This window comes from Canis aureus, chromosome 9, assembly GCF_053574225.1.
Source record: "Canis aureus isolate CA01 chromosome 9, VMU_Caureus_v.1.0, whole genome shotgun sequence".
NCBI lineage: Eukaryota > Metazoa > Chordata > Mammalia > Carnivora > Canidae > Canis > Canis aureus.
In genome coordinates this window covers 65,849,072-65,863,071 of record NC_135619.1, presented here as the reverse complement: position 1 = coordinate 65,863,071, position 14,000 = coordinate 65,849,072, and the positions used below count along the sequence as shown (strand labels likewise).

Here is a 14,000-nt window from a genome sequence, read left to right as displayed (position 1 = left end):
TGGGTGGCTCAGTGGTTGAGTGTCTGCCTTTGGCTTAGGTCGTGATCCTGGGATCAAGTCCCACTTTGGGCTCCCCGTGGGGAACCTGCTTTTCCCTTTGCCTATGTCCCTGCCTCTGTGTGTGTGTGTGTGTGTGTGTCTCATGAATAAATAAATAAAATCTTTAAAAATAAATAAAATCAGATGCTGGAGTGGTGTGTGTGTGTGTGTGTGTGTGTATACACACACAAAATAGAATACTACTCCGCCATCAAAGAATGAAATCTTACCATTTGCAATAATGTAGATGGAACTAGAGGGTATTATGGTTATTATGCTAAGTGAAATAAGTCGATCAGAGAAAGATAATTATGTGATCTTACTCATGTGTGGAATTTAAGAAGGAAAACAGAAGATCATAAGGAAAGAGGAAAAAATAAAACAAGACAAAATCAGAGAAGGAGACAAACCATAAGAGACTCTTAATCATAGGAAATAAACCAAGGGTTGCTGGAGGATAGAGGAGTGGGGAGATGGAGTAACTAGGTGATGGACATTAAGGAGGGCACATGATGTAATGAGTACTGGATATTATATAAGACTGATGAATCACTGATCTCTACCTTTGAAACTAATAATATATGTTAATTAATTGAATTCAAATAAAATTTTTTAAAAGATAAAGGAATAAAATAAAATTAGATGCTGGAGTAGACAGGAGAAGGAAGTTACTAGATAATTTCATTATTGCTCCTAGTAGAGAGCCAGTGGATAGTAGACAAAAAAGAGGGAATTTGGGGTATTGTATGGAAGTGTTAGTAAAGGTGACTTTTATATGCTCATCTGGTCCCAAGATTATTTTTTTAAAAGATTTTATTTATTCATGACAGACAGAGAGAGAGAGGCAGAGACACAGGCAGAGGGCGAGAAGCAGGCTCCATGCAGGGAGCCTGATGTGGGACTCGATCCTGGTTCTCCAGGATCACACCCCAGGCTGAAGGCAGCGCCAAACCACTGGGCCACCGGGGCTGCCTCTGGTCCCAAGATTATGGGCAGAGGAATATTAGGGTCATCAAGAGTAATTTGAAGGTTGCAAGGACCTGTTTTTTTTAGAGTGTTTTCAAGTCTGACCTAGAACTCTTACATTTGTGGGTGGAAAAAAGTATTAATGAAGTTACCTATGGAGCAGGGAGTTAGAGTAGACAGGGAGAGCATCTAGTCTTTGAATATATTTTGTTTTGTGGTTTTGACTTTTTTTTTTTAAGATTTATTTATTCACGAGTGACACAGAAAGAAAGGCAGAGACACAGACAGAGGGAGAAGCAGGTTCCCTACCAGGAGCCTGATGAGGGACTCAATCCTAGGACCCCAGGATCCCAGGATCACGACCTAAGCCAAATGTATTTAATTAGCCAAAGGCAGATGCTCAACCATTGAGCTACTCAGGCACCCCTGTGGTTTTGACTTTAAACCCAACTAAATATTTTACAGAATTATGTAATAGTTAAATTAAAAATGAAATGCCTAAAAATCAAAAGTAACATAAAACTTATCAAATGTTCTTCTAGTTAGTGATATAATCACACAGACTAAACTACTCAAAAAAAAAAAAAAAAAAGAATAAACTACTCAAGTGACTCACATGCATTTGTAGGTAATTGTAGGATATCTTGAGTTGGATAGTATCCTAAGGGTAGAAAGAATTGCAAAAAATAAACATAAAATGATTTTATCATATTGTTGATGGTAGATAGTACTGACATTTTAATTCTCAGCTGATTAGTCAATGAACAGTTGTGTAGGCAACTTTGACATGTAAAAAAGGAGAAACAGAAGAAAGATTGATGAGATTAAGTAAAAGTCTTATAAATCTGAATTTGAGTTAGAAGCATCAATATAAACTCCTATATATGTTTGGATCTATGTATGTGCTTATATAGATATATGTGCATAAAATTACCTGTCTCTATGTACTAAAAAGGCACTTAGCTCCCCTAGCACTCAGATTGTGGTTTCTAAATACCATTTCCCACTGAAAGAAATTAGAGCTTCTTTAAAGAGATGGTTGAGGGGCGCCTCAACTCAATTGGTTAAGCATCTGCCTTGAGCTTAGGTCATGTCATGATCTCAAGGTCCTGGGATCAAGCCCTGCCTCAGGTTCCCTGCTCAGCAAGGAGCTTGCTTGTCCCTGTCCCTCTGCTCCTCCCCCAGCTCATGCTAGCTCCTCAAATAAATAAGTAAAATCTTTTTTTTTTTTTAAAGAGTTTTATTTATTTATTCATGAGAGACACAGAGAGAGAGAGGCAGAGACACAGGCAGAGGGAGAAGCAGGCTCCCCTCAGGGAGCCCAATACAGGACTCAATTCCTGAACCTTAGGCCCCGAGGGAACCTCGGCCCTGAGCCAAAAGCAAAGCTTAATAACTTAGCCATCTAGGCATCCCAATAAGTAAAATATTTTTTAATAATAAAGAGATGGTTGATTCCAGGTCTAAAGCAAGAAAATAAAAGATATGTCTGGAATGAGATGTAACCCCAGAAAGCAAAGAAGCTACAAGAGACCAGTAGGATGTGTCATAAGGTCCCAGGAAGCAATTTGAATAAGTTTCCAGTGTCCAAATATGGGATAATTTGAGCCTCAATAAGGATAACTGCAAAGGATTGAAACCCATCAAATATATTTAGATCCATAAATCTCCTTTAATCTTGCTGCTGATGATCTTTAGAAAATACTGGGAAGTTCATTGCTTTGAAAATTAGTAAATAAAGGTAAGCAATCATTGATTATTCTGCTTCTTCTACACAAAGTATGTATCAGAAAACTGAATAGTTGATTAATTTCTCTTTCAGAAGTTTTCCAGCTAATGAACAAAGAAGGGATGATAGAATATCACCATGTTGCAACTCCTCATTAATTAATGACCCTAGTTGGTGATCATTGGTAATTGTTAATATCACAGACAGAGAAGTAGACATTTTGTACCTATTGTTGGAATTACACACCACCACCTGTGGAGTAGTCTTGAGAAAATAAGCTTTAAGAAGTATAAAAATGATCCTGAATCTGATCAAGTCACTAGTTCTATCAATTACAGTAAATACAGATCCAGAGGAACATACTAAACTATATCATGGTGATGCATTTGGCAAAATCCACACCTGGAAACTCTAGATAATCTGATTTTTTTCAACAACAACAACAACAAAATGGCAGGAGGGGGAAAAAGAATGAGTGAGTGAAGGAACCTATTTAAGAAACATAGTCATGCAGTCACAATGTATAGACCTTATTTGGATCCTGAGTCAAACTAAGAAGAAATAACCTAGTTGGAGAAATGTGAACACTGAGTGGGAAGTTCATATTATGGAATTACTATTCATTACTTTAGATGTAATAATGGTACTACAGTTGTCCTTGTATCTTTTCTCTTAGAGATGTATAAAGATATATTTACAAGTGGAATAATATATGCTATCTGGAATTTGTTTCAAATAATCCAGAGGGATTGCGTAGAGAATGAGTTGGGATATAGTGATACAAGACTGCCACAGATTGGTAATTATTGAAACTTGGTGATGGAATGAGATTGTTTTACTATTCTCTTCTACTTGTATAAATTTTTTTCTTTAGTACAGAAGTTGCAAAAGTATCTTCTGCAAAGAAGAAAAAAACAATAGGAAGGATTGAAAATAGAAGCATAGACACTAGGGAGGGTTGATGTTTATGGAGTATAATCCACAATCCAAAAACTTTTAGTGTTCACCAACACTGCAGAACACTGAAATTAATTTAAGATTGTCCCTTAACCTTCATTGAGTGATAAAGTAGAAACTAACAATTTAAGACTTGAGTAGCAAGAATTGTATGCAGTAGATATAGAGAAGCTTAAAGAAGACATGGCTGTTCTCCTTGGAAAGGTTGATACGGGACTGAAGACTTGAGATGCTTTCTTATTGAGACAAAAACAGTAGGTTAGAGATCAGAATGCCTAGGATCTAGTTTTGGCTTTGTCATTTTACAATATATTTTACTTTGGATAAGTCACTTCACCTTTCTGCCTTCCCTGCCTCATTCATCAGTCAGAGAATGAAGCCTATCCTGTAATGTGAGAATAAAATGAATTGCTGTGTGAAAAGCACTTTGTAAACTGTATGGTCCTCTTATAAAATACTCCCACTATAGTTATTAAAAGAATATAAGGAAAGGCAAGACATTGTTTTTGTTTCAATGGAGATTTTTCGACTTTTTAAAAATTATGGTTAAAAATACATATAAATTAATATATATATATATGTATTATATAAGTAACATATTTACCATTTTAACTAGCTTTAAGTGTATAGTTCTGTGGCTTTAAGTATATTCACATTGTTGTGCCAACATCACCACCATCAATCTCCAGAACTTTTTTTCTTTCCCAAATGAAACTAACCATTAAATACTAACTCCTCAGCCCCTGGTGACCACCATTCTACCTTCTGTCTCTATGATTTTGACTACTCTGAGTACCTCATATAAAATAGGATCAGGGATCCCTGGGTAGCTCAGCAGTTTAGCACCTGCCTTTGGCCCAGGACAGGATCCTGGGGTCCCGGGATCAAGTCCCACATTGGGCTCCCTGCATGGAGCCTGCTTCTCCCTCTCCCTGTGTCTTTGCCAACCCCCTCTCGAATAAATAAAATTTTTAAAAATAAATAAATAAAATAGGATCATACAATTTGTTCTTCGTTGACTGGCTTATTTTACTTAACATAATGTCAAGGTTTATGCATATTGTAGCAGGTATCAGAATTTCCTCCCTTTTAAAGGCTGAGTAATATTCCATTGTATCTTATGTATCATTTTGTTCATCCGATTATCTGTCAATGGACAGTTAATTTGGCTCCACCTTTTGGCTATTGTGAATAATGTTGCTGTGAAGATGGGTATACAAATAGCTGTTTGAGTCCCTGTTTTCATTTTTTTAATAGCCAGAAGTGGAATTGCTAGATCATATGGTAATTCTGTGTTTAATTTTTTGAGGAATAAGTATGGGTTTTTAAAATAATTGTGTATTTTGAAACATCCCAAGAATGTCATATTTAAGGCTGTGTATATATCCTGTGATTCAGGGGAAATGTTGGGGGGTTTTCCCTCCCAAATACTAGTACAGTTTTTAAATCACAGTCTTCTATGAGGCTTAGATTATATCCAGTGGATCTGAGAGACAGTTTTTGGATTGAAAAGCTTGAAGAATAATTACAAACACGTCTTTTATTTTTAAAAAACTGATTTCATTCAGCAGTTTTTAACTCAATACTTCATATTTGTCAGGCATTGTTCTATGTGCTGAGAATTTAATGTTGACTAAATGAAATCCTGGCTTTCCTGGAGCTTAGTGTGAGGCTATTAGCAAAAAATAAGTATATAGTTTCAAGTGCTGCAAAGTGATGTAGAGAAAAATAAGCTGAAGAAAGGGGATAGAGAATGATGGGCTAAGATGGCATGTTATTTTTTAGACGATGATTAGGGAAAGTCTCTTTGAGGGCATGACACTTGAGCAAAGATCTGAATAAAATGAGGACATGAGGGGATCCCTGGGTGGCTCAGTGGTTTGGTGCCTGCCTTTGGCCCAGGACGTGATTCTGGAGATCTGGGATTGAGTCCCACATCGGGCTCCCTGCATGGAGCCTGCTTTTCCCTCTGCCTGTGTCTCTGCCTCTCTCCCTCTCTCTCTCTCTCTCTCTCTGTGTTTCTCATGAATAAGTAAATTAAAAAAAAAAATGAGGACACGAACCATTTGAGGACTTTGTGGGAAAGTTTTCTAGGCATAGGGAATAGCAGGCCCTGAGGTAGGGGCAGGAAATGTAAAAAGACGAAATCAGAAGTCAAATGAAGACCTGTGTATCTCAACCGGTATCTAGTACTCATCTAAAGAAATGGGTAGGTTTAAGATATCTTATTAGAAAGAAAAGTAAGGGAAAGCTTAAGATGGAAAAATGTTAGGGAAATTTATTTGTATATTCTGTTAATGATTCTAGAAAATATATATCTATTCATTTGTGAGGTGAAAGATGCTGGCAAAATATTACTGCTGACAAGACATTCATTCCAATAATGATTACCACATGGAAGACATATCCTCTTCCTCTAAGGTATAATTTTCTTGGCACAGTGAACCCGAAAGGTATTATCTTTGTTCAGAGAAGGTAGAAATGAGACTGATAAAGAGAATGTGTTTCAAGAAGTGATGTCTAAAAATCTTAGTTAATAAAATGTTTTAATATCCAGTATATCAGGCAGCCCCGGTGGCACAGCAGTTTAGCGCCGCCTGCAGCCCAGGGTGTGATCCTGGAGACCCTGGATCGAGTCCCACGTTAGGCTACCTGCATGGTGCCTGCTTCTTCTAAAGCCTGTATCTCTGCCCATCTCTCTCTCTCTCTGTGTCTATGAATAAATGAATAAAATCTTTTTAAAAAATATCCAATATATCTTAGTGATAGCATATATGACTATTACACAGATAGTATTAGGAGAACACATGGACTCAGACATGCTAAGGATTGGAAGAGAACTTCAGTATCACCATTGTTTCACCAGGCACTATGCAATAATGCTGTTATGCCCAAAATGGCCTTAGGCCTCAAAAAATGAACAGTGTCAGGGCACCTGGCTGACTCAGTTGGTAGAGCATGTGACTCTTGATCATGAGGGTATGAGTAGAAACCCCACATTGGGTGTAGAGTTTAAAAAAAACCTGTCACTTCTTAGATGCTCTATCTTTGTGAACATCGATAGGACCTTTATAAATCATATCCCCAGTCAGAAATAAATGAATTATGGAGTGCCTGGGTGGCTCAGTCAGTTTAGCATCCGACTCTTGATTTTGGCTTGGGTCATGATCTCAGGGTCATGAGATAGAGTGCTGTATCAGGCTCTGCATTCAGTGGGGAGTCTGCTTGAGATTCTCTCCTTCTCCCTTTGCCCCTCTCCCCTACACATTCTCTTTCTCTCTCAAATCTTTTTTTAAAAAGGGAGTAAATGAATTGCCAATCTCCAAAGAATGCCATATTGTAGTATGTATTTGAGTGTTACCTCTAGAGTTGAAAATATTAGTATTAGGAAGCTCTTGTTTTCAGACTTCTTCCTTTACATCTGCTCTGTTTGCATTACTTCTTCCTTGGTATGTCTCTCTGGAACCCCAAACCTGTTATCCTTATTACTCCCAGTTCACCCATAAATTACATGTCCTGTGTTTCTTCTTCATTTATAGCATTGCTAACCACCCGGTCATGCAAGGTAGAGACATGATCATTCCCTTTTTCCTTTCCATTTATCCCCTCACCAGTTTTGTGCTATGTTTTATAATAAGGATTATCTTAATTTTTTAGTATAGATATCTTAAGCAAATGCGAAATAGTGTTTTAACATGCAGAAACTGGACCTAGAATATATGTTTCAGTTTTATATATCTGGACTGCAATATCCTCTTCCTGTGTTTCTATTACAGCAAGCGGGTGGCACAGGATGAGCCATGGGGTTGAGGAAAGAGATAGGAAAAATTTTTATCACAGTTCCAAGAAAGTCTCTACTAAACATTATGAGAGTAAGAGTTTTGTCTAACTTTCTACTTCTCGTTTTACCTAAGAGGCGTTTTTTTGTGTCTCTGCTAAAGGTCCTTCATAACTGACATTTCTCAAAACTTGTTCATCATCAAACCCACTTCTTCTACTGCCACCTCCATACAAGATTCTTTCTATAGACTTCGGAAGATACTTAGGAGGAACACTCTTCATTCGTCATGCCAACAAAGTTTCTGTAAGGTTCAGAATGGAGAGGCCCTCATTAAGGCTAATGTCCCATTATAGATAGCTTGCTATCCCTTTTCACTGAAAATTTAAAATAATAGGGTTTTCTTCTATATATTTGTACTCTCTTAGTCTGAGCCGTGTGAGGAAAAATAAAATTTTAGTACAGAATTCTCTCTAACTTATAAACTGTTATTATCTTCCAATTTATAACAACTTGAATAATTTGTGGGACCATTCACGTGACTATTCCCTTGATGATCTAGTACTTTAGAATTTGATGCCTTTAAGAAGACTGCCTTGGATGAGGATACCTTTGAGTATTTGGCCTCACGTTTCTGTTTTGTTCTGTATTCTGCTTTTTTCCATGTGGAGCCAAAGTCCCATAGCTTACTGTCGGGCTCACTCAGCATGTTTTCCTATCTCTCCAGCCCTACTGCTGGAGCCCACAGAAACTCATCAACAAGAAATACGTCTTGTATTTTTTGTTTGTTTAAAATTTTCATAAGTTGGTTTTCAGAAAATGTGAGATATTGGCTTTGAATGGAATTTATGAGAAATTCCGTGTTTTTCTTTAAATTCAGTTGCTTCAAATATATTGTCTGGTTTCAGTTCTATTTCTCTGTGTACTTCCTTTATAAACTCAAATCTAGATTCAGATTTTTTTTTAAGATTTTATTTATTTATTCATGAGAGACACACACACACAGAGAGGCAGAGACACAGGCAGAGGGAGAAGCAGGCTCCGTGCAGGGAGCCTGATGTGGGACTCAATCCTGGGTCTCCAGGATCACGCCCTGGTCCAAAGGCGGCGCTAAACCGCTGAGCCACCCAGACTGCTTTTTAATACACCATTAAGCCAACAGTAAAAACAGTTGTCCCTGATTAAAATTGTGATTTTATTTATTCACCCAAATATTGTATACTTAGCTCAAAACTAGTCTCCCTGTCATGAACACAAAAGTACCAAATTGCACCATTATCTTATAATACAGTTGATTGGGCAGTTCTGTAATCTGTCTTAGAGGGCCTCGTAATCATTTCCACCTTTGGGTTACAGGCCCTTGTTCCTAGCTGTTGGAGAAAAATTTTCCCATTCCTTTGAGAGGTACATCAGTCTGGGGATATAGCTACTAGGAGAAGGCAGCAAAGGCTTGGGTGTCAAGGATGGCTGGGGCCACGCAGCTCCTGCTCTGGTTGCTGTGGATGTTACTACTCTGGCTCAGGCTGCCCCATCAGGTCTCAGTCACCACTGCCAGAGGCACAGACAAGGGGAATAAGCAAAAGCCCAGGAGCTGAGAGTCAGGCTTCCAAACCTTTTCAGCCCTATTACCCATTTTTCCACCAATTACTTCAGGAGGCTTTTATTCTGAGGTTTTAGGTCTAGATGAAGCATTTTGTTTGTTTGTTTTTTTAAGATTTTATTTATTCATGAGAGACACAGAGAGAGGCAGAGACATAGGCAGAGGGAGAAGCAGGCTCCATGCAGGGAGCCTGATGTGGGATTTGATCCCAGGACTCCAGGATCACGCCCTGGGCCAAAGGCAGGCGCTAAACCGCTAAGCCACTCAGGGATCCCTAGATGAAGCATTTTGAATGTGAGCCCTGAAGTAAAGGATACAGAGTAAGAGGCTTATTCACATTTTCACTCTGCAGCCACATGGGTCCTTTATCCACCTCTTTCTAGGAATTGGCCTCAGCTTTAAATGTCGAGACACTGAGTATTTCAGGATACCTCAACATCTCTAAGATGTAGAATGAGAATTCAGGCCAGGTCAGACCTGGCACAAGACCAGGCCAGGCCCGTCATGAAAACCCTTATGATGGGCTACTTCTGCTTTCCACTGTCAGTCCATATTATCTTATTTAATTCTTAACGTGAAGCACGTTGATAGTGTCCTCATTTTAGGGATTAGGAAGGCTAGGTCCTTATTTACTCTTTCCTGGACTATAGCAAGAATCCTCTAATAAGTCTTCCTGCATCGAGTATCTTCTACCTTCAGACCATCTAGTAGTCTTTTAATACAAATACTAAGTGTGCTTCTTTCCTACTATTTTTTTTCTTTGTTCCAGTAGTTCCCCCATTGTGTTCTGAATAAAGACTCAACACTTCAGTGTGGAATTTGAAGCTTTTTTATCCAACTCCTACCCATGTACTTTAACATATATACTCCTTAAGGCCTTAGACACATTATTTATCAATGTTAGTGATAATAGCTAACATTTATTTGTCAAATGTATCATCTTTGTGTTCTTTGGTAGATGGTAAAAAAGATAAAGCTGCTGAGCACATACCGTTGGGAAGCATACAGTTCAGTGGAAATGTAATTATGCTGCAGTATTAGCCAGATAATTGAGGTGTGGGGCTGGGGTGGGACACTGACTGGGACTGGAGTTACTCCCACTTATTCATCCTTTTTTTTATCTACGTTGAATGCCCTTTCCTTTTTTACTTGGTGCACTCCTGTTAATTCTTGAAGGTCTGACTCTAAACTAGGAAGCCAAAATAGTAGCCTTTCTTTTAGTTTCATGAGGAATCCTCCTACTCAATATATAACCACTGCTATATTCCCAGGCCTATCAAAGTGCCTTGCACACGTCAGGTGCTCAGAATTGGATGGGTGGATGAATGGTTGATCAGGCATAAACAAGTGTTGTCCTGCCATCAAAGAACATGCAGTCTAATGTAAATATTCAGAAAGGCACTTTTGCTCTGATTTTATAAGCTACCCTTTCAGTTAAGTCATTTTTTTTGCTTTATATGAGAGATCCTTTTAAGTGCCAAAAGTAATACTGTCAGGTGTGTACTCACTTCCCATTTCTGGAATGGAACTATATTTGTCTGCTCTGGAAATTTTTCCTTCAAACGTTTGGGGGGAAATTTTTGCAAAGATAACATTGTTCATAGATAAAAAGCCTGAATGTCAAGCCCATTTCTGGAACTTACCAGTTCTGTGACATTGAGGAAGTAACTAAGCCTTCCATGCCTCATTTTCCTAACCTCCCAGTTTTTCCTTATGCAAGGGGGAAATAATAATAGACCCACACCTCACATGAATGAAGAAATTAAAGGATTAATGCAGGCACACTGCTTAAGAATGGTTGGCTTATAGTAGTTAATAGTTACGATAATTGTAATCATACATATATTTAGTCAGATTTTTATTTCTATAAGAAGCTGATAACAGACATTTAAATTCTAGCAATAAACTTTACATATCAAATTTAAGGATTTAAATATAAGCCAAAACAATTTTGATAATTCTGGGATCTGAGTGATACAGGTTTGGGGGCTCAGTATACTATTACCTTTGGTATATTTTTGAAAACTTGTATGATATTTAAAATCAGAAATGTGTAAATAAATACAAATAATATTTTTTTATTATTTTTTTTAAGATTTTATTTATTTATTCATGATAGACATAGAAAGAGAGAGGCAGAGATACAGGCAGAGGGAGAAGCAGGCTCCATGCTGGGAGCCCGATGTGGGACTCGATCCCGGGACTCCAGGATCGCGCCCTGGGCCAAAACCAGGCGCTAAACCACTGAGCCACCCAGGGATCCCCACAAATAATATTTTCTAAATATAAAAGTTAGTTAAAGTATAATACATTATTTCTGGCAAATATAATTTTATGAAATATTGTTTATTTCATTTGACATTGAAATATTTTTTCCTTTTTTTAATTTAAATTCAATATGCAAGCATATAGTGTAACATCCAGTGCTTATGACATCATGTGCTCTCCTAATGCCTTGTTACCCAGTTACCCCATCCCCCCACCCACCTCCCCTTCAGCAAACCTCCGTTTGTTTCCCAGAATCAGGAGTCTCTCATAGTTTGTCTTCCTCTCTAATTTTTCCTCACTCAGTTTCCCTTCCTTCCCTTATGGTCCCTTTCACCTTTCACTATTTCTTATAATCCACATATGAGTGAAACCATATGATAATTGTCTTTCTCCAATTGACTTATCTCACTCAGCATAACTCTCCAGTTCCATCCACGTTGATATGAATGGTAAGTATTCATCCTTTCTGATGGCTGAGTAACATTCCAGTGTGTGTGTATGTGTGTGTGTGTGTATCTTTTTTATCCATTCATCTAAGGACATCTTGGCTCCTCCACAGTTTGGCTATTGTAGACATTGCTGCCATGAACATTGGAGTGTGAATGTCCTGTCGTTTCACTACATCTATATCTTTGGCTTAAATACCCCAAATAGTCCAGTTGCTGGGTTGTAGGATAACTCTATTTGTGACTTCTTGAGGAACCCACACACTGTTTTCCAGAGTGGCTGCACCAGTTTGCATTCCCAATAGTGTAAGAGGGTTCCCCTTTCTCCACATGTTCGCCATTTGTTGTTTCCTGTCTTGTTAAATTTAGCCATTCTCACTGTGTGGTATTGCATTGTGGTTTTGATTTGTATTTTCCTGATGACAAGTGATGTGGAGCATTTTCTCATGTGCCTACTGGCCATGACCTAGGAATATTTGTGTATATTTTATTAATGGTTGATACAGTGAAACAGTCCTGAAATGAAAAGATTTTTCCTATCTAATTTTTTTTTCAAATGAATTCTCTGATGCTTGAAGAGAAATATAGTAATAATTAATCTGTTTTACTTTATCTGGAAAAGGAATTTCCTTAGATAAGTCAGTTTTGAACCTTAACCATAAACTTCAAAAGTGAATGTTTTTTGATGACAATAGTTTTTTGATGGCAATGTTTATAATTCTTTTTTAAATTGTAGACTGTATAATACATATATGTATAAAATTTGCCATCCTATTTTAACTGTACAGTTCAGTGGTATCACGTATATTTGTATTGTATAACTGTCACCACCATCCATCTCCAAAGCTCTTTTATCTTTCCCAGCTGAAACTCTACCCATTAAACACTGACTCCCTACACTCTCCCTCCTTCCAGCCCCTGACAGCTATCATTCTGCTTATGTCTCTATGATTTTGATTACTGTCTCTTTTTTTTAAGATTTTATTTATTCATAAAGAGACACCGAGAGAAAGAGAGGCAGAGACACACAGGCAGAGGGAGAAGCAGGCTTCACGTAGGGAGCCCGAAGGATCACGCCCCGGACTGAAGGCGGCGCTAAACCGCCGAGCCACCAGGGCTGCCCTCTGAGTGTCTTATATAAAAGGAATCATAGAATATTAGTTATTTTGTAACTGTCTTACTTCACTTCTCATAATGTCCTCAAGGTTCTTCTGTGTTGAAGCCTAGATCAGAATTTCCTTTAATTTAAGGCTGAATAATACTCCATTTTACGTACATACTACACTTTGCTTATTCATCTGCTGAATAATATTCCATGTATATACACCCCATTTTGCTTATTCATCCATTTGTTGTTGGACTTTTGGGTTGCTTCCACATTTTAGCATAATGCTACTATGAACATGGGTGGACATGTCCCCTGCTTTCATTTCTTTTGAGTATATAGCCAGAAGTGAAACTGCTATATCATATGGTAAATCCAATTTAATTTTTTGAGGAATTTTTCAAACTGTTTTTCACAGTGGCCATTTCCATAACATACGTTTGTTCTCACGAAGTATACACAAAAGTTCCAATTTCTCCTTGCCAACACTTGTCTTCTGTTTTTTATTGATAATATCAATAAAATATCACTCCTAATAGGAGTGAGGTGATATCTCATTGTGGTTTAATGATTTGCATTTCCCTAATAATTAGTGATATGTTTTCATGTGCTTATTTGGTGATCCATGTATCTTCTTTGACGAAATATCTATTTAAGACCCTTTCCCATTTTTTAATGGGTTTGTTTTGGGTTTTTTTTTGGGGGGGGGGTATTGAGTTGTAGGAATTCTCTATGCATTCTGGATATTAATCTCTTATCAAATATATAGCATGCAAATATTTTCTCTCATTCTGTGAGGTTATAGTTCACTTTCAAAAACAAGGTTGACCAAAAGAAAATTGAAGGCCCTTTCCAGCTCCATAACTCTGGCATCTCTGCCTTAATAAATATGTTTAATGAAACATAGTTTTGCTTTTGTTTAATAAGTTGCTGCTATAAACACTTGTTTTCTGTTATTGGAATGACTGAGGTTTGTGGTGCTGGGTGGAGATCCTCTGCCTCTGTATTAGATGGCCCCAGAGGACACATATGAGCCTAGTTCATGGCTTTCTGAACTCCCTTCCAATCTGGTCTCACCATTTTGAAGAGATCTTCAAACAGCAAGGGTCTAT

The 14,000-nt window shown here is 37.8% G+C and overlaps 1 protein-coding gene across 9 annotated transcripts in view; it reads left to right on the top strand.

Moving 5' to 3' along the window:
* The window catches only part of BTBD7 (BTB domain containing 7), a 111,281-nt gene that overhangs the window by 38,099 nt on the left and 59,182 nt on the right, over positions 1 to 14,000 (top strand). The window contains exon 1 of one of the 9 annotated variants that reach the window (XM_077910411.1): positions 11,573 to 11,786. The exons of the other annotated variants lie outside the window; for them this stretch is intronic. The gene's annotated coding sequence lies outside the window, so the exon portion shown is untranslated. Of the gene's footprint in view, positions 1 to 11,572; positions 11,787 to 14,000 lie in introns of those variants that run through there. 9 annotated transcript variants of the gene reach the window in all.